The sequence below is a fragment of the Eumetopias jubatus genome, unplaced genomic scaffold (assembly GCF_037043125.1).
Source record: "Eumetopias jubatus isolate StellerSeaLion01/CBP00866 unplaced genomic scaffold, mEumJub1_p1.0 scaffold_6, whole genome shotgun sequence".
In the NCBI taxonomy this organism is placed as follows: domain Eukaryota; kingdom Metazoa; phylum Chordata; class Mammalia; order Carnivora; family Otariidae; genus Eumetopias; species Eumetopias jubatus.
Genome location: NW_028274812.1, coordinates 91,106,838 through 91,126,643, shown reverse-complemented (window position 1 = coordinate 91,126,643; position 19,806 = coordinate 91,106,838). Strand labels below are relative to the sequence as shown.

Sequence of the window (19,806 nt, the reverse complement as noted above, 5' to 3'; positions counted from 1 at the left end):
GAAAGAGAAGGCTGTAGAGAAAGCTTTAGTCCTGTTAGAGAATATCTAAGTGGTGGTGAATAGTATGTTGGTAAAAATATGGATGTTAAAGACCATTCTAATAAAGTCTCAGATAAAAGTGAGGAACATGTTGTTGAATAATGGAGGAAAGGCCACCTTTGATATAAAGCAGCAAAAAATTTGGCTGAATTGTGTTTATGTCCTCGTGTTTCATAGAACATAGGACTTGTGAGCAATGAAATTGGGTATTTGGCTGAAGCTATTTCTTTTTTTCTTTATAATTTTATTTAATAAAAATTACATATATTTAAGGTGTGCAACATGATGATTTGACTACATATACTTAGTGAAATGATTACTATGGTCAAACTAATTAACATATCTCATCACAAACATGAAATCATTTCTAAGCAAAGTGTTGAAGGTGCAGCTTGGCTTCTCTTAAATGCTGAGAAGAAAGAAAATGAGGGAAGAAAGAAATAACTTAAAGACGGAATTGTTAATCAAAAGGTAAGAACTTAAAAAACTGAAAGATTCTGAACCTATCCAAATATAAAAAGTGAGAAAGCAGGTTCTGAAGAGAACACTAATGGTATGAGACCAAGGGACCTTCTGGTAAGATTAGTATGGGTATGAACCAAAATTGTATTCATCCACTCCAGAAGAGAAACAGCCAATTTGAACTGAAGGGGAAGGAGAATGAAAGAAATGAAGAAAAGTGTTGGGACTTCCTAGATTTTACAGGATAAGACATGGAGCTATTATTGATTTAGCACATGTGATATTCTTAAGATAAGGAGAGAAGGACCCAGAAGGTGATTCAGAGATTATCAAGGCTGCCTCCTCAGGTTCAAAAAACCCAGGCTACCCCTGGGTTTCAGCAGGCTGGATGACCCCCGACCAAAACCATGGGGGTAGTGCTGCACAAAGTGTTGGGGATGGACCATTGCCCAGCAAAGCATGGATTATGCTACCTCCACCTAGATTTCAAAGGATGGAGCTTCCTGGAGCCATGAACCTGCAACCCCAGACTGGTAGAGAACCTGCCTGTGATTCCAACCTAGAAAAATTACAGTCAGGCAACTCCAACTTTTGAAAGCTGTCACATGGGCTGTGCTCAGCAAAGTCATGAAGGCAGGGATGCTCCAGTAGGTCTTAAGGTTTTGAGCTTGCTCTGAATCTGTTACTCTTTTTTCCTTTCCTATTTTTCCCTTTTAAAATGGAAAATATCTATCTTATGCCTGTCCCACCATTTTATTTTGGAAGAACATTCTATATTTGATTTCATAGGTTCATAGCTAGAGAGCAATTTGCCTCAAGATGAATTGTCTCACCCACATCTGATTTGTATGATATTTAGATGAGACTTTGGACTTAGAATTTTGAGTTGATGCTGTAATGAGTGAAGATTTTTAGGGCTATTGAGGTGGAAAGAATATATTTTGCATGCAGGAAGGACATGACATAAATGTGGGGAGGGGGCAGAGTAGAATGCTATGGTGTGAATGTTTGTGTCCCTCCCAAATTTGTGTGTTGAAATTCTTATGCCAAATGTGATGGTATTAGGAGGCAGGACCTTTGGGAGTTGCTACTCCGGACTTTGGGAGGCCCAAGCCCTCATGAATGGGAGTAATGCTCTTATGAAAAAAGACCCCACAGAGTTCTCTAGCCACTGCTGCTATGTGAAAATACGATTACAAGTCTGGCCGAGAAGAGGGCTCTCATCTGACCACACTAGCACCCTGATCTCAAACTTCCAGTCTCCAGAACTGTGAGAAATAAATTTCTGTTGTTTATAAGCTGCCTAGTTTGTGGCATTTTGTTATAGCAGCTCAAACAGACTAAGGCATTTGTTTGCTCATTTTTAAGACCATGTTCTTTTATCTGGATAGAAGAAAAAGGAACAGATCATAAGATTTTTTAATTTTTTTAAGAACAAAATTTTTAAGAACAAAATTTTTTTGTGTTCTTTGAGAAAGTAGAATTTTATTGTTAATTTTATAATTCTCTCTCTTCCAACCTTCTCTCCTTATCCAACTTCCTCCAAAGTTGTTAATTTCCACTAACTACACAGTGCTCTGATGGTTTTACTCAAGTCCTATGGAAAAACTTTTTTAGAATTTATTCTCCAACTATTTATTTAGCATCAGATTCACTAGGAACTGTGCTATGGGCTGTAGACAGATGGCTGAACAAGACATATGTCTGTCCTAAAGTGGCTTCCAGTGTAGGCCAGAAGATAAATACGCAAACAAATATTTATAATGTAATATGGCCAGGTGCTTCCTGAAGATAGGAACTTGGTCTGCCCTCTTCACTGAATTATTCCTGGCACATAATCTTAGAATAGATGTTATATAATATTATAGTAGTGGTATGTACCAGTCTGTCTGAGCAATAGTCTATAAAACTCAGCTGGAAATGGGAAAGTTTATGAGCTTTTGAGTACAAATGCCCCAGGACTTGAACTTTATACTTCATATGAGTCCCATGCCAACTGTGTAAAGGTCTATGCCTTATTAAATATTTTGGCTTCTTAAATTGTCTTTCTCCATGATTACCTGTGTATCTTCTAGAGTAGGCATTTGAAAATCCTGTGAAGAAGAGGTAATGTGATCAATTTGAGGGATCTTATCACATGGTTGAAACAGATCTGGTGTGATTTCAAGGGCATGCAGAAAATCTCAAAAACAGAAACTTTTCTCTCTTGGCTTGCTGATACCAGAAATCTCACCCTCTGAGATTTATTCTTTTGGATGAAGGCTTTTAGCTCACTGAAGTGTAAATATCCTCAGGAGAGGAAGCTATTAAATTATCAAACATTTAACAACTTGCTATAATTGCTTTGATCAGATTCTTTCCTGAGAACACAAATTGATCAGAAAAAGCTAGGAAAGGTGCAAGAATATTGGGCCTGGGGGACACCACGACCAGGAAGAAAGGGCTAAGAAAGACTGGGGGTGCCCAAGACAGCCAGCTGGGAAGCTATCCCTGCCAAGTGGTTTTGCTGTTGCCAGCAATCTAGCTTTTCCAGCCTGATGGGACAAGGGTAACATCTGTGCTGGGGCTGTCAGAGTCCCACAGGTGCAGACAATCTAGTTTATTAGAAGTGAATTTGTAAATACAGAGAGAAGCAACTGGCACTTTGAGCCGCCAGAGATTAGCGGCAGTAATGAAACAGGCAAAGACTTGCCTGAACACTGCTTTTATTGGTGGTACAAAACAGTCATTCAAAACAGCTTAAAAGCAGGAAATGCTTACCAAAAACAACCAAAATAATAGAGTTCAGTTTATAATATGAAGTTTGCTTGATGTCTGAAAACAAAAGTTAGTCCAATATACGGAGTATTAGATATATGGTTACAATGTCCTGATTTACTTAAGAAAACCCTGGCAGGGATGGAAGCAAGCGCTTCCAATGTCAATGTCAAATAAAAACAATCACATACTCTTTCTGGAAAATATAAATTATGTCACAGTTTTATGCAGAGACACTTATTTAAAAATAAGTTCCGGGGCGTCTGGGTGGCTCAGTCGGTTAAGCGTCTGACTCTTGATTTCAGCTCTGGTCGTGATTTCCAGGTAATGGGGCTCTGTGCTTAGCATGGAATCTGCTTGTCCCTCTCCCTCTGCCCCTCCCCCTACTCTTTCTCTCTCTCGAATAAGTAAATAAAATCTTAAAAGAAATTTTTTTTATAAAGTTCCACAGTGATTAGTTCAGCAAAGCCAAAGAAGGCTTATTAGCACAAGCACCATCACCACTACTGCCATTTATTACTAACTTTAAAGTTTTAACTTTAGATTTTATATAGGGCATATATATTCTAATCTTATATGCTATACATTGATTCTGTAGGTGGATGAGTGAAAGTGAAGACAGAATCTTAACTTTACAGTTTGTTTCCTTATAAGTCAAACGAGAACTTTAGGTGTTTTCTTTTGGCTTTATTTATCTATGATGCATGATTTAAGCATTTGGAAAAATAGTCATGATTTTTTCAACTTCATGTTCCACCTACACTGCTTCCCCTTTTTGTAGCATTCTACATTTTCCCCTTAATTTGAGATATAAAATTGATAGTCTCAAATCTCCCAGTAAATAAACTGCCTCCACATTCCATGTAGACAAATTTGAAACTTTCTGAGATATACGTGTAGTGTGTCATTAAATATGTGCAGTGTTACTTCTATCATTAAATTCCACTAAAATATGCATATATATGAATATATTTAATATAATTACATAAAGAATACTATGTATAATTCAATGCTTAATTGTAATTATGTATATACATAATCATCAAATCCTTTTATATTTTATTTATGTATCAGAGAAGGAAAAAATACATTCTAATGAGTTAAAATGTAGGTAGCACTTTTCCAGGATATTTCTTAATATGCTTTCTTAGCCTTCATTCATAAGCTGCCTTATGATCGTTGCTATAGCTTTAAAGCTCCTATATTACTATTTGCTTCATGTTTCTTTAAAACAATTCAGGAACAACACTGCTACCCACTCTTAAATTTTGTTCTGAGCAAAAAACCTCATGAAGTCGCAAGTTTGGTTGTAGGCTATATCAAAACACAACAAAAATACATTTAGAATGAAAACAAATAAAAATTTGTCCACACTGCCCTCAAATTATCCCACACATGGGGAAACAGAGAGGCAATCTTGTATATGAATTAATTAAGAGCAAAGAGTTTGGAGTTAACAGCCCAAGTTTAAACTTGGACCCTAATGCTTAGCTGTGCTTCTCTATTCCTGTTTCCTCATTAGTTAAATAGTGATAATAAAATTATCTACTGTACAGGGCTCTTCTGAGAATTAAGAGAGAATTAAGATAACATGTAAAAAAATTCAGGGTAGTTTCACACAGTGCATGATACAAATATTTTGTGGGTTTTTTTTGCTAATTTTTACTATATATGAAATAATCTTGGGTGTTTGTATCCCCTTTTTTTCTGTGCAAGCGTTGCTTCAATATTAGCTGTTAGGTTGAGACTGAAGCCCAGATTATTTGATCCAAATCCAAGCCCCCAACAGAGTTGCTAAAGCTTCTAAATAAGTCTAAATCACTTTCCTGAGCAGTTTATTTCCTGGGAGAGTCTAACTTATTTTTCTGAGCATACATTAATCAATTCAAACTTCAATTCAAATATTTACTGAGTGGCTACTGTGCACAACACAGAAGATATTAAAGGGATATACAAAGATGAGTCAGGCAGAGCTCTTCCTTGGGAGAGTTAATAACATCCACACAATTAACAAGTGACAGGAGCCACGGGAGAGGTTCACACTCCAGGACACTGCCTCTGGAGTTCTGTGAGATGTGAGGTGATTCCTAGCTTAGGGGATCTGAAAATATCAGATCAGGAAACTTTAAGGTGCCAGAGACTCTGCAAAACACTTCAAGTGCATTGCTTCATTGACTTCTGACCACATGCCTCTAAGTTTTCCCTTTTTGCAAAAGCAGTAACTGAAGTGTAAATAATGAAGTGAAGTTTGGTCCCAGGTCCAACACTACAGCATGTTATTACATTTATGTTATTTAATATCTGTTAGAAAAAGAAAAACAAAATGTTGTATGTGAGGCTTGGAATTACTGTTTCAGTTGTGTTCCATCCCACTGCTGGCTTGTCATCTGAATGCTATTTACTCTAGTAATTTAGTTCTTTAGAAAATTAAAAGGCATATTGGTGTCCCATGAGAGTTGGCACAGCTTCCAAAATTACTTAGCCTCTTCCCCCTGAAGCAGCTTGTACATTAGGAGAATGAATTTAATTAAATGTAGAATAATTATATTTCTGAATATTTAAATCATAATTCAAAACAACCAAAATGAATATTCTTATTCTAAGCTTAAATAATACACTTTAAATTTTACATTTCCCCAGTCTTTTAAATGCTGACCCTTTGTACATCTTCATCAGCTGGACAATTTCACTTGATTGGGAAAGAGATGTTTCTGCATAGGCTTTAGGTTCTGGTGTAGAGATGACACAATTACCCAGTGTTTGCCAAACACATGCAGTTTTGAAGTAATGTGAGACATTGTTATGCAGAATGATTTTGGGGGATGGAATTGTCTCCATATTGTCAAAATTTGTTCCAACATAATCTCCTTTTTTCCTCTCCTATTGTAACTACAGCTTCTGTGGCCCTAAGCAGAGTCAGGTGAGCTGTGGAAAATCTGTCAGATGAACACACTTAATTAGCCCAGAATAGTTCTTCAGCATTCCTAAGTCCAAGCCCTAAAGACAGATATGATTAAAGTCTATAAAAAATAAAAATGTACTTAAAATGCTATTTTGAGGCTCATTAAACTTGAATTAGTCAACATCTATTTCTTGGGGCAGAATCAATTTGTATTTATTCGATGGTTCTCTTTGGCCAATTAATATTTGGGTGATCACATTAAATAACTTGAATCAAAACAAAATAATTGAAATACATATTGAAAAAAGTACATTTAAAAAATGAGATTGAAAATAATTAGAATTCAGAATAATATATTAATTGTTGATGACTTTTTTTCCCCAGGGAGAATATCGTATATATTGAATAAAGTAAAAAAAAAAAAAAAAGAAAAATAAATTAAAAAAAAAAACCCTGTGCATGGGTGGCCATTTTTGCTTCTAGCTTAAAGAGGCCACAATTAAACTCTATCTGCCAAATAAATTAAGGTGATATGGAACAAGTGACACTTTCATTTTTCACCTAAAAGGGGTCCAAAAAAATGCCTATTCTTTGTCATCAGGCAACTTCTCTAGAATATCTCTTCAAGATTCTGGCAGAAATGTATAGAATGTTCCTAAACTCTCAGACACATCTGAGTAATTTGTCCTGTTTCGAATTTCATAGTAGCGAATGAAGGGATGTGCTTGAATCAAATTGTGAAAGCTTTTTGGGAAGGGAAATGAAGTTGTTCAGGGCTAAGTGTTTTGATTCTTGTTATACAGTAGTGAGGTCAGCAAACTTTTTCCAAAAGGGGACAGAGAGTAAACAGTTTAGACATTGACAGACATCTGATTTCTGTAATTGAGACTCTGCTCCTGTTGTGTGCAAACAGCCCTAGACAATAACACAGAAAAGTGGGTGTGGCTGTGCTCCAGTAAAACTTGACTTTGAAAGTTGTAGCAGGTCAGATTTGGCTGCGATCTGCTGACCCCTGATATAGGGTAACGTCAAGACTGATGAGACAACTTGGTCAAGGAGGAATAGTTCCCATCAGTTTTTCAGGTGAAGCTGTTTTATAGTTACAGGTGAAACTGTTCTTTACAGTTTAATTTCATGTATATAAAGCTGTGAATGAAGGAATTGGTAGAAATTTCTGATGGGATCCTCAGAAGGGTTTTTGCTGACCAGAAGAGAAGCATCTTATCTGTCACTGGATAAAGATGCTGATCTCCTTATTGAACATCCTGTCTATAATAAATTCTTTATTACCCTTTAGAAAAGCTAAATTTGTTTGATTTCTCCAGGTGGTGTCTATTGTTGGTCCCTCTGTCATCTGTATCTTCCATAGACATTTGTACATTAGTACTTGCAAATGGATAGAAACTGTTTAGTCAGCTTCTCAATGTCTCTTTCACCAGAGGGTGCCAATCACTTATGATGCTTCAGAGCTCTACCTTGTAGGTTGAATCTGTTTCTAAGAGGTAAAGCTTGGTGGACAACATGGTATTAAACTGCATCAAAAAAGAGAGCAATTTCCATAAATTACTGAAGAAGTGCTCTGGTATAAATATCAGGCATGCAATTCCTTCCCATGAGTGAAGTTTGAGCAGCACCAAGTAGGGCCTTCTAGTCCAGGATTATCCAATATCCATTGCCAAACTACCAACTCTCAGATCTCAGGATAAAGAAGAGCTTTCCTATTATTTCTATGTTAGCTATGCAGGGAATTGTTGTACTTTAGCTGGAATATTATAACTTGGCTCTCACTCTCCAGGGTCTATTTCACAAACCAAATAATAATGGTATATGGTATATATCCATGCAGATAAAAATAATCTGGGGTCATATTGAGTTGAGACAGTATCCAAAGTAAGCCATGAATTTGATGACAGGAAATGGAAAGTGAAGAAATTCAAAGCTGAGAGTAGGCAAAGTGATGAAAACTGGCATTTGTCTATTAATCAATGTTGGGAAACCATTAACCTAAATCTGAACACTATTCTGATATTTGAATCACTCTGGTAAACCCCCTGCAGAGTTATTTGCTGGCATATGCTTGAATTTCTCCAGTTATGGAAAATTTTCTAGCACTTGAAATATCTCACTTGTTCTTTGATTCTAGGAGCGTTTCTACTTTGCACTGAAATCGATCTTCCTATAACCACACCATTAGTCCTTATCTTAGTCTGTTGGGCTTTCCATTACAAAATACCAAAGCTAAAATACTGGTTGGCTTGAATAACAGAAATTTATTTTCTCACAGCTTTAGAAGCTAATTAAGTCCAAGATCAAATTGCTAACCAATTCAGTTCCTGGTGAGAGCTCTCTTCTTGGCCTTCAGAGGGTGACCTTATTACTATATCCTCAAACGGAAGAAAGAGCTCTGAGCTCTTCTTATAAGGGCACCAGCCTATTGAAACATGGTTCCGTCCTTATGACTTCTTTTAACCTTTTTTTTTTTTAAAGATTTATTATTTGAGAGAGAGAGAGAGCACAAGCAGGGGAAGTAGCAGAGGGAGAGGGAGAAGCAGGCTCTCCGCTGAGCAGGGAGCCCGAAGCGGGGCTTGATCCCAGGACCCTGGGATCATGACCTGAGCCAAAGGCAGACGCTTAACTGACTGGGCCACCCAGGTGCCCCAACTTCTTTTAACCTTTATCCTCCTGAAAGGCTCTATCTCCAAATACAGTCACACTGAGGGTTAAAGCTTCAATACATGAACTTCAGGGAGGAACACATTCAGTCCATAACAGTCCTCATTCTGTTTCATATTACCACATAAAATAAGTTTCATCTCTTTTCCATACACCGACTCTACCAATATCTGAAAACATTTTTTGAACCTTCTGTAGCTTCACTAACTTTTCTAAAATGACTTCAAGTCTTATCAGTATTTTGAACCATTCTCTGAATATGGGCCAAAAGATCATTATCACTCTTATAAAAGGGGTAACCAGAACATTAGTAACATAAGCACATTTAATTAGTCTCAGCAAGAATTTTTATTCTCATTATTCTAATTCCTACTTATATATCTCTTACAATCTAAGAATAGATTTTTCCAGTTACACCTTAGCTACATCATATTATTGACTTTACTGTGCTTTCTTTCAACTAGAATAACAGCTTTTTTTCAAATATGTGTATGACCTCTAAACATATTCTCCTATGTCTTTATTCTTGTATTAGTTTCTTTGACTCAATTTTAGAGCCATGTATTGATGATGATGACATCAATGAAGATGATAATAATAATGATAATGATCTTAACGTTGACAAAAAAGGAAAAGGAGGTGAGCGTCACTTGAGTGTTTATGTGCCAAACACTGTGATGAAAGTCTTATATGCATTAGACTATTTAATCCATAGACTCTTATGATTGTGGGTATTATTTTTTTTAAAGATTTTATTTATTTATTTGAGAGAGAGAGAGAATGAGAGATAGAGAGCACGAGAGGGAAGAGGGTCAGAGGGAGAAGCAGACTCCCTGCCGAGCAGGGAGCCTGATGTGGGACTCGATCCCGGGACTCCAGGATCATGACCTGAGCCGAAGGCAGTCGCCTAACCAACTGAGCCACCCAGGCGCCCGATTGTAGGTATTATTATTCCAAAACTGTAAATGAGGAAATAAACCTTTACAAGAAATAAATCTTCGGGGCACCTGGGTGACTCAAGTGTCTGCCTTCGGCTCAGGTCATGATCCTGGGGTCCTGGGATTGAACCCCGCACCGGGCTCCCTGCTCAGGAGGGAGTCTGCTTCTCCCTCTGACCCTCCCCCCCTCATGCTCTGTGTCTCTCTCTCTCTGTCTCAAATAAATAAATAAAATCTTTAAAAAAAAAGTACATCTTCAATCTGTCTTTCACAACTACCTGGTTCCATAATTTTGACCAATCTATAACAATTCTAACCATATATTTTTTTATACATGCTGACAATGTTGGGGCATTGGAAAGAGCAAACTACACCCCTAAACTAGAGATAAGAACATGAGCCATTACTTAAGATATTCTATACTACCTGAAAAGTTATCTAGCACTTCTTCCTGAACAGTGCCATGTTGTTTTGACCTACCTCCTGGGTCAGATTTTCTTTCTTTCTTTTTTTTTTTTAAGATTTTACTTATTTATTTGAGAGAGAAAGAGAGCGAGCACAAGCGGGGGGAGAGGCAGAGAGAGAGGGAGAAGCAGACTTCCTGCTGAGCAGGGAGCCCGATGCGGGGCTCGATCCTAGGACCCTGGGATCATGACCTGAGCCGAAGGCAGACGCTTAACCAAATGAGCCACCCAGGCGCCCGGGTCAGAATTTCTTGGGGCACTGTAAGTTGGAACTATTCCTGACCTAGTGGTAACTGTGATATTTTCTTTAGTTGTGAATACATACTTTTGTCAGGTTAGAGTTTTTAGAAATTCAACTATGAGATAGTAGTGCCAGCTTTCAGGCAGCTAAGGATGAAACTTTGGATGGAAAATTATTTTCTCTTTTACTTGTTTTACTACAAAATACATACAGCATAGTTACAAAAGCACCACTCTATTTCTACATGTAATAGGCCTGCAGAATGCCAAATGGAAAACCAATATTCCTATTACTATATGAAATGGACTACAGCTAGGTTAGTGAATGCCAAAGAAAGTATTTCTTAAAGGAGGGAAGATTTTAAGGACTTCATTTTCAATGCATATGTTATCCCATTCCTATGCCTTGTGGGCTCTCAGATGTACAACAAACAAAAGAAGGAGGCTTAGCTGATCTAGCCCTTTGCAGCAAAGGGACTCAGAAATGTTTTATCTTGAAAACCTAGGAGTAACTCAGAAAGGGAAAATCAATCTCAGGCGAAAACAAATATGCTCTAAGTAAGTGTTTTGGACACAATACATCCAAAAAGTGATCCTTTCTGGAAAATGTGCTAAAGAATATAGAACTACAATATATTCCTACTATCATAATACTGAATTAAGAACTATAAAGGTACATTTTTTTAAGAAAACCAATTTTATGATTTACTCAGAAAACATGTTCTTTGTACCTACTATGTGCTAGGACCTGTCTAAGACCCTGAAGATAAAAAATACAAATTAAATGTAATGAGTATTTTCCAAAAGACCTTAACATATAGGGGAGGACACAGATACAGAACTTACTAAAGAGAATGTGTAGACTGTAATAAGGGAAAGATGGATTCTCCTTATGGGTCCAAAAGAAGTATTCACAAAGTAGCTAAATTTGAATAAATTAGATAATAATATAATCTACATTATATATATGTATATATATCATTTTTAATGGAGTATTAAAAATTTTAGTCCATATTGTCTCTTTTTTATAAATTTAATTACATTTACTAAATATTTTTCTACAATAAAAGCGATGGCCTCTCAAAACATCTTTCCACAAATCTAACATAAATAAAACTTCTCTTGGGTTTGAGGCAAATGTAATCAGAAAAGTACTGCTTCAATAATTACATTTTTTTCCTCTTTAAAGCTGCTTATATCTTTAATTGTTTTGAGTGCCAGAGCTTTTTACTTATCCCTCCCCTTCTTAACTCAATGGCAGCTATAATTTTAAACATAAGATGGACTCATGCATGAAAATAACATTTACAAATAGCCAATTATGTCCCTTCAAGTATTTTCTCAGAAATGGCTTTGCTTTCTTACCCCTGGAATAAGTTGATTATTATCTAGCTGTTAGTTGTAAGTTATTTAGTAGGGTTTTTTTCAGGATCATTTTTTTATTACGCCTATTTGGGACTGTTTGAACACTCAACTTAGAGTGATGATATCAAATAGATGGAGGAACCCGTCAACAATTTGTTGCCAGAGTTAGTGCTGCCTTTTATTGCCTGGTAATTTTATATAAAAGCTTCAACTTCAACATCTGCAACATCAACTGCTGGCCTTCAGATGATAACCATGAATGACAACAGGGGAGATATATAAATGCAGTTTGCATTACCAACAAGATCTATACTGAAAATCACGAAACATGAATATAGGAACACAGCCCTAGTTCGAATTCCAAATTAATTTGAGTAGAAATTCATGAAATAATGTATACGCCATAAGACTATATTTTCCATAGTCATAATAGTTATTTGAATGACAAAAGACAGTCAAAATAGTTTTTCCTATTCATGTGGAAGAGTTCCTGGTACTCTGACAAGACCATTTCAAAGCGAGCACATCAAAGCAATATATTTATAAATTGTATCAAAATTTCACAGTAAACATAAAAAGTATTTCCTTGCAATATTATTTCAGAATATAAAACCAAATTCCTGATGTTTAATATCTTATGTTAAAAGATTATAGAAAAGATGGTGATTATTAGAACAGACCAAGAGTGAACCAGAAACTGACTATTCCTGAGCTTTTGTTGTTTTGAGGGAGGAAGGAATGGGAGGGCCTAACTGTCCTAATAAAACTATATAATAATAGGAAATAACATCTTTTACTTGCATTTTCACTGTAAGAGCAGTGTCATAAGTAGGGTTATCATTGTGAAACTATTCTGAGACTTCATGAGTTTTCCCAGGGGCCTCATTTAAGCTGTCAAAATTCAAACCATTACCTTTTAAAGGACCTATGATGTCACCATCCTTCTGGACTTTCTTTCCTTCATTGTTTAACTATCTAACTCTGCCATACTCTCATTTACCTCTGACTCTGCATGTGGTTAAATTGTTTTCAATGTCAACTTAATCAACACTGAGAAATCTCCCATTTTTTGCTAGATATGCAGTTTTTTCTTTTATAAACAATTTGCATTGAATTTTCCTTGTGTTTTAACATTTGACAATTGCCAAAGAGACAGTGGGCTTTCCCTTTGAGGTTGATGTAATAGGTCTAGCCACATGCTGATGGTAGGCTGAGAGGGATGCTTCTGTGGGCGGGATTTGAAAGTGGCCACTTCATTAGTGAATGTTTTCATGTCCTGATGACTTGTCTTCCCTGTGTAACCTACCAACCAGCTGTGATTCACACAAACTATTTAGTAAATCTTGTTTAGTTTCTTTGTTTTCAAATGGAGATTATAATAGTTCCTACTTCTTGGGGTTGTGATGAGGAAACTATTTTCTGTAAAGTTCTTAGCAGACTGGCTCAGAGCAAGTGTTCAATACACATTGGCTATTGCTTCATGGGAAGCTACTCGAAATCATAATCATTCTGTCAATGGTAGCTAGGACAAGAGAAGCGCAGTTTATTAATAAGGTCTTAGACTAACTACATCTAAAATTAAACTAAGCATCTTTTCTTGTTTTTTTTTTTTTAATTTTATCCTATCACAGCTACATATCCCAAAAAATGTAAATAACTCCACAATAACATTAAAACATTAAGAGTAAGGTATGTCATTACTGAAAATTTCTAAAACACCAAAGGAAGGCAGGATAAGGGTAGTTGTATAGCAAGATATCCTAAAAAGTATCTTTAAACATCCTTCCCTCTTCATAAAGCCCACCTTTTAGTAGCTGGTCCAAAGCTCCTCTCTTGCTCTTTACCCCAACCTCTCTCTTCATTTTTCTGACTCACACTATGCACCCCTTACTTACCCTCTTTCTTCAGCATTCCAGATTTTTCCTTTTATAATCATCTCCCTCTTCTTTCATACCCACTTAAACTTAACCTCCAGGCTTTTTCCTGTTTTCTTCACTATTCATATCTTCCCAACTAAGATCTAGGGACTAAGCAAATCAATCAGGAATCCTCCATAAACACCAAGATTTTTCTTGGTCACAGTTGACTTTGGTTCTGCTCTTGGGTGTCATTAGTAGTTGTCTGAACGTGGTTCAGTCATTTTACTCTCTCTGTTTTTTCACATATAGGAGGGATTTAAGCTCTGATTGCTAAGCTACCTTTCAATTAAAATTTTGTATGAGTTTCTAATTATTATAACTCCAAATTTAAGAACACTATAAATACGACATACATGGAAAATAAAAATAAATTATTTTATTATTGATAATAAATTAATTCTTTTGTAAAGAAGATTCTTGTTTAATCACAGAAGGATACAAACATGGTGCTCTATACAAGTGTTTTCTTCCCTACTAATGGCAAATGAATCTACTTTCCCCAAAATAACATGCTTTAAAGCTTCTTTATCTTCAAAATGTATCTGATTTTGAAAAATGATTCTAATTAATCCAAATGAAGTGGCCTTTGGAATTTTTATTAAAAAATAATTTTACATTAAAGAAACCAATTAATAAAAGATGACTATTTTAAATGGTATTTTTATTTTTCTCATTATTTTTTGTTCTTTTTACTATTTAAGGATCATTCAAATGTTTGTATTTAAGTTATTTAAATTTCCAGACATAAAGTCAACCATTCAGAAAAACCTCAAGTAAAAATAAACATGATAGTGAAATCAGGAAGCCATGAAAACAATCAAGGAAACACAAGAATAAAAGCAGAACAAAAAGTAAAGACACAGAAGAAAAAAAAATTCTTTTCAGTTGGCCTACTAAGGAATGCTAGCAAGGACACAGGAAGAATGAGTGGTGGCAGGAGAATGAAAGAAAAGAGCAGGAATGTAGGCGAAAAAAGGCACAAGAGGAGAAGGGAAGTGAATAATTAGAAATGGTAACATGTGGGCAACACACCTCTCTGGAGTGTGAAGTAATGACGAGAGAATGGAGAGAACGCTTAAAGAGGACAGAGAAATATCACCTAGAACATCACTATAGGGCTCAGTATACCCCAGTCCCTCCACTGTGCTCAGGCATGCCGCAGAAGTCCAGGCAGCTCAGGCCACCTTGAAGGGGATCAGACACTGAATGAGTGCAGCTTGTGGGCACTCATAGGAAAGTCACAACCTGCAGCTTTTGACGTCCTGTACTTGGCATGCACCACACAAACAACAGAACAATTAGTATATAATCTACAGAGGCACTACTAGAATATACTTCAAAGAATTATATTGTCTGTAGTGTACTCTGAAAATATGTAAGTATAAATTATGTAATGTATGAATGGGTATGAATTACTTTTAATATACACCTTAGGGGTATTTGGTTAATATGTTTAAGTATTTGTGGTAGATCACATTCCTGTTTGCAATCTTATCTCTATCATACATTTTCTTTTTCAGCATGAACTTACCATTTCTCTACCAAGAAATGGAGTCTATTTCTTCTCAACCTTGGATATCAGCTGACCTGACATTGTGAAAGCAACAGAAGTGATATCTCAGAAGCCTAGAAATTAAGAAGGCCTAGCAGCTTCTGTTTTTGTGCTCTGAAGAAAGCCAATCACCACATAGGTAGTCTAAGTATCCTGAGATGGCCACAGGGTATGGGAAAAAACCCACACCAGTCATATGGAGAGGCAATAGGCAGAGAGAAAGAGAGGAAAAAAAAAAAAAAAAAAAAAAAACAAAACAGAGAGAGAGAGGGGAAAAAAAAAAAAAAAGAATGAGAGAGGCCCAGCCAGCATTCTATTTTTCCAATTATCTTGACTGAGACATAAGACATGTGAATGAAACAGTCATTTTGGACATTCCAGCCCCAGAAGTTTCCAAGTGGAATAAAAAATAAGCTCTCCTCACTGGACCCTTCAATATTGCAAAGTTGTGAGCAAATAAGTGATACCTGGTGTTTTCAGGACTAAATTTTTAATAATTTATTATGAAGCGTTAGGTAAATGAAACAATCGGTAATCAGCACTTGAAAGCTGGTTACTTAACACTTCAGATGTCCTTATCAAAATACAAAAAATACATTTTGTTAATTAATATATGGAATGTTAGATCTAATATGTATTAAAGAAATGAGTACTATGGTCATTTAGAAAGTTTTCCTAACTAAGTATAAGAACAGAGCCAACACAGAATGACATTAGGTACGCAGCCTTATTTGTCATTTCTTTTTCACTTTACAGAAGTATGTTTTTCTTCACCTTACTGTATCATGAAGCTGTTTGCTGTTGCTGCCATCAAAATGTCATGCATTAGCTTTAAAATTAGTCTTTTATGCAAAACATGACTTACGGGGGCCAAGGACATATGAGATTTACCCAGGCTAAAAGATACGGTGGTAAGAGCGCACTGAAGATGGCGGCCGCAGTGGGACGATTTCTCCGGGCTTCGATTGCCCGACATAAATTGTTGCTTTTAGCGACAAAGCCAATGAATTTCACGACGTGAACTGTGAAGTTGTTGCTGTTTCAGTGGATTCTCACTTCACGCATCTCGCCTGGATCAACACACCAAGGGAGAATGGCGGCTTGGGCCACATGAACATCGCACTCCTGTCAGATTTGACTAAACAGATTTCCCGAGACTATGGCGTGCTGTTGGAAGGCCCCGGTGTTGCTCTAAGAGGTCTGTTCATCATTGACCCCAATGGAGTCATCAAGCATTTGAGTGTCAACGATCTCCCTGTGGGCCGAAGTGTGGAAGAGACCCTCCGCTTGGTGAAGGCGTTCCAGTTTGTGGAAACCCATGGAGAAGTCTGCCCAGCAAACTGGACCCCGGATTCTCCTACAATAAAGCCACATCCAACTGCTTCCAAAGAATACTTTGAGAAGGTAAATCAGTAGATCATCCCATGTGTACCCACCTCTTCTCACATCAGGAAAGAGCTGCAGTTGGAACTCACTTTGAGCATTTCAAAGATGATTATTTATAGAAGACAAAACACCAATTATGCTTGTATTCATAAATAATACTCTAAATGTTTTAGTGACTTTGTAACATTGGCTGAGGCTTTTAAATGTCCTCACACACTTAAAGCATCCTTTATTGGTAACCTCTTGATGGCTGGCTAGTTTATAGAATGCTAGTTTACCTGTTCCTTGGATTATCTTTAATGGAAAGAGGAAACATTCTTTGTTGGCCTTACTTGAACCTTCGTGTACACCGGAATAGTACAACACTCACTGAAGCTTCTGATCAAGGGTCCTGAAAAGTTTCTTCTTGAATTTCTTTGTGCAAAACTGAATTTTCTTTTAAGGTAACAAAGATCATACATAGTTTTAAGGTGTTAACATCAGTGGTCTAATTTAACTCTTGCAATGAATGGATATGTACTTGAAACAAATGAGAATCATGTTTTTAAAAAGCACGGTGGTGGGGCGCCTGAGTGGCTCAGTTGTTAAGCATCTGCCTTCTGCTCAGGTCGTGATCCCAGGGTCCTGGGATCGAGCCCTGCATCGGGCTCCCTGCTCAGCGGGAAGCCTGCTTCTCCCTCTCCCACTCCCCCTGCTTGCGTTCCTTCTCTTGCTGTGTCTCTCTGTGTCAAATAAATAAATAATCTTAAAAAAGGCGCAGTGGCAGAGTGACTTAGGTGATCGTGCATATTTCTCGTCCCTGAGATTAATATAGTTATTTTACTTGTTAGCTGACATAGGGTCTACATACAATTCCAGATATTGATTGGGTGTAATTATAAAGGATATTTATCAAGTCTAGGAATTGCATTTTGAAATCATTGTAATTATTTTTTCTGAAATGCTCATTGTGTAAAGTACATAATAAACATATTTAAAAAAAAGATATGGTGGTACAATTTTTTTACGCTTCATGGCAGATTTAACAAAATTTAATCTAGGCTTGTTTATTTTGTAACATACCCTTCTTGGTGAGGTTGTGGGGAAGGGGACATAAAGATACTACCCACCTCTAATTACCATATTCTATAGATACTTACAAAAAAACCCTGACAATGACCCAAGAGCCAAATTGGCTCTAGTTAGTTTATGAAATCAGGAAATTCTGGCCAATGCAGTAAGTATAGGAAGTGGCAAAAGAGAAGACTGATTATTGTAGATATCTTTCTCTACTTTGTATTACCAGGTTTCTTGAGAAGACGAAGGAGAACAGACAGAAGATATATTTAAAAGTTTAAAAAATGATACATTTTGTACAAGCCTCCAGAATAAATGATCTCAAATACCAGAAATTATAACTGGCTAAAGCATTTTCAGCATGAAGCTATGCCCCTGTCAGTAACTGTATGTTCTTTCATGTTTACTAGTAACCCTCATGCGAATTTAATTCTATTCTCCTCAAATTAATACAATACAAAAGTAAAGTTAAATTCAGTATCTTTCTACTCAGTAAACATGTGTGAGTCCCTGTAGAGCGAGATATAAGCAGTGAATATTAAAATGCAAATAAACAAGAGAAGTATGTAACATACTTTCAAAAAGTATGTACCATAGAGAAAGAAGATAAAAGACAAAGTCATAACTGCAGTAAAAACAAGATGAGAAATGCTAGAATAGACATAAATACAGGTTGCTATGGAATTGGGAAATTAACTCAGACTTCACTGTCAGGGAAAGCTGCCTTAGAAACTAGAGGACAGTACAACAGGAGCTCACTGGGTACAGACAATTAGGGGGGGTCTTCCAGGCAGAGTTAGAGACCTACAACAAAAGCACAGGGCAAATGGGCTCTTGATGCAACTACATGGAACCACAGTCCTGTGGATGAATATGAAACCTCAGGCAAATGGGGGTCTCAGGATAAAGTCTGTATTTACAAACCAGTAAGAAAGGAGCCTGAAGAATTTGAAACAAGTCAATGGTACGATATCTTAGAAACACTCCTCTGTCAGCCCTGTGGAGACATACTAAGAATGCCAATGATTTCTAGAAAGACGTGGGGAACTTGAGCCACTTTGTTTTCTCAAAGGTGGTTTTAGAATTCTGGACTCTCTTTGGGTAATCTCATTCCCTCTCATTGCTTCAATTATAGCACAAAACCAGTCAGATCTCACTTTGGAGCTTCATCCATTGTCTCATGGAAATCTTGACCTGATACTCCCTTGAGGCATTTTAGAGTTCATAGGTACAAAAGTGAATTTATCATCTTTCCCTTCGACTTGCTTGACTTCCAATATTTTCTACCTCAGGGTTGGTTTTCTCAGCTACCTAATCAGCTCAGAATAGAAACTGGGCTGTTGTCCTTGACTTTACACACTACTTCAACTTAAATCTAATTGTTACATGTCTTATTGATTTTAATCCAAATATTTACAAAATCTGTTTCCTCCTCTCTCTCTCATTTCCCTGTTCAAATTGAGACTTTTTTTTCTCTAAACTATTTGGCCCTCTCCTACCTAAGCCACCATCCTCTGCTCTTCTCCCAAATGCACTCCCATAGAGCTGCTAATATAATTTATTTAAAACTTAAAAACTTAAAGTCTGATCCTGCTGGATGAATTCCAGCTACTTAAAATGACATCTACGGCTTTCCAAGACCTAGCCCCTGCCTCCTGTTCAGCTTCATCATTTACTCTCTCCTAACATATTGTATATTTTGAGAAAGCTGAATTGTTAGCACTTCTTCACTCATACCGTTTTTTTTTTTTTCCTCCCCTTGTCTTTAATCACACTGTTTTTTTCTGTTGGTCTGTACTCATCAGTTCTCTCTTTTCCAGGTGGTCACTGCCATCTTTTCAGACTCAATTCACCTGTTATGACCCCAGCTGGGTTACATCTCCTTGTCCCTTTGTATATCCAAATCCTCAAGATGCACTGCTTTTGGGACAGTTTATTAGAATGTTATCTCTCCTTCAGTTGTCCAAACTCAAAGGAACAGGGCCTTTTGTACATGTTGCGTTCTTAGTGTATGCACATCATTTGACAAAGAGTAAAAGCACAACAAACATTT

The 19,806-nt window shown here is 36.8% G+C and overlaps 1 pseudogene; it reads left to right on the top strand.

Moving 5' to 3' along the window:
• Window positions 1-889: 889 nt before the first annotated feature.
• LOC114204452 (thioredoxin-dependent peroxide reductase, mitochondrial pseudogene) lies at window positions 890-17,252 on the top strand (annotated as a pseudogene).
• The last annotated feature ends 2,554 nt before the right edge of the window (window positions 17,253-19,806 follow it).